The sequence below is a fragment of the Eubalaena glacialis genome, chromosome 8 (assembly GCF_028564815.1).
Source record: "Eubalaena glacialis isolate mEubGla1 chromosome 8, mEubGla1.1.hap2.+ XY, whole genome shotgun sequence".
In the NCBI taxonomy this organism is placed as follows: domain Eukaryota; kingdom Metazoa; phylum Chordata; class Mammalia; order Artiodactyla; family Balaenidae; genus Eubalaena; species Eubalaena glacialis.
The window spans coordinates 85,211,505-85,213,466 of record NC_083723.1 but is presented as its reverse complement, the minus strand read 5'-3'; the positions used below and the strand labels follow the sequence as shown (position 1 = coordinate 85,213,466).

At 35.6% G+C, this 1,962-nt stretch overlaps 1 non-coding gene across 1 annotated transcript; it reads right to left on the bottom strand.

The window, feature by feature from the left end:
• Window positions 1–1,148: 1,148 nt before the first annotated feature.
• LOC133097096 (U6 spliceosomal RNA) lies at window positions 1,149–1,255 on the bottom strand. Its single transcript, XR_009701969.1, has one exon. It is a non-coding gene; the product is annotated as a U6 spliceosomal RNA (small nuclear RNA).
• Between the last annotated feature and the right edge of the window lie 707 nt (window positions 1,256–1,962).

The following is a 1,962-nucleotide window of genomic DNA, read 5'->3' as shown; positions in this document are numbered from 1 at the left end:
GTAGAGAAAGAAAGCCCCTTAGTAGGGTTGCTTTATTCTCTTTCTCCCCTTAGACGATTCCCTGAGATCTGCTTCAGTCTGCTCTCACCATTTTCTTTTTTTTTTTAATTTTTATTTTATATTGAAGTATAGTTGATTAACAATGTTGTGTTAGTTTCAGGTGTACAGAAAAGAATTTGAAAAAGAATAGATGCATGTATATGTATAACTGAATCACTTTGCTGTACACCTGAAACTAACACAGCATTGCTCTCACCATTTTCATACAGGATGACCCTATCTTGGTTTCTCACTGAGCAGCCCCTCAGTTCGTAGTTCAGAGAATTGCCTTAACCAGTTAGAGGAGATAACCCTATGTAATGAGACTGAATAGCTGAGTTCAATAAGCCCTAAACTTCCGAATTATTTCCTATGCTTATTATGGCACTTTTTGTTGTGTTGAAAATAACTAACACCTATGTAGGTCACTTTCTGAGTTATAAAATGGAAATAATATCTACCTGCCAAGTACATCAGAGTTATTGTGGGATTAATTTATTTTATTTTGCCTTTCATGGCTTGTTTTATTTATAAATTTTTATTGGAGTATAGTTGCTTTACAGTGTTGTGTTACTTTCTGCTGTACAGCAAAGTGAATCAGTTATACATATACATATATCCCCTCTTTTTTAGATTTCCTTCCCATTTAGGTCACCACAGACCACTGCATAGGGTTCCCTGTGCCATACAGTAGGTTCTCATTAGTTATCTATTTTATACATAGTAGTGTATATATGTCAATCCCAATCTCCCAATTCATCCCACCCTTCCCTTTCCCCCCTTGGCATCCATAAGTTTGTTCTCTACATCTGTGTCTCTATTTCTGCTTTGCAGATAAGTTCATCTGTACCATTTTCTAGATTCCACATGTAAGTGACATTATATGATATTTGTTTTTCCCTTTTTGACTTACTTCACTCTGTATGACAGTCTCTAGGTCTATCCACATCTCTTCAAATGGCACTATCTCATTCCTTTTTATGGCTGAGTAATATTCCATTGTATATTTGTACCACGTCTTCTTTATCTATTCCTCTGTTGATGGACTTTTAGGTTGCTTCCATGTCCTGGCTATTGTAAATAGTGCTGCAGTGAACATTGGGGTGCATAAAAATATGGTATTCTTCACGAATTTGTGTGTCATCCTTGCACAGGGGCCATGCTAATCTTCTCTGTATCATTCCAATTTTAGTATATGTGCTGCTGAAGCAAGCACTATTGTGAGATACAAATTAGATGATGTGGGTGGAAGTTCTTTGTAAACTTTAAAATGTTGTACCCTTGCAAAGTTATTATCATTACTATTAAGGAATTAGTAAATTACAGATAGTGTTGGAACATGTGGGCTTAGCATTGTGTGATCTTAGGCAGTTCACTTAACATCTCAGCCATTTTCTCATCCCTAAAATAAAAAGTGTTTACTACGTAATATCTGAGGCTGAGAACCTGTGTTGGCACAGGCAAATTAGTGCATAATGTTCAAAGACAAATGTGGCTCCATTCTTGCTGACCAGGAATTTATAAGGCAGTTGTTAAGATAACTCATGCTAAAACGATAATAATAATTGAAGTTAAACTTTTTATTGAACTATAGTTGATTTACAATATTGTGTAAGTTTCAGGTGTACAGCAAAGTCAGTCAGTTTCATATAAATATATTATATATATATATATCTTCTTTTTCAGATTCTTTTCCATTATAGGTCATTATAAGATATTGAATACAGTTCCCTGGGCTATACCAAGTTAACCTTTTAAACACAAGTTCCCTGGGACCAAAATGTCCTTGACAGGTAATTTTCCAGATACTAGTATAATGTGCTGGTATCTTCTATTTATCCCTCCAGACCCAATCTCTGCCCTTGTTGGCTGACCTATATGGAGTACATCAATGTGCTCTCTTGTTTCAGGGCTTCTGATTGG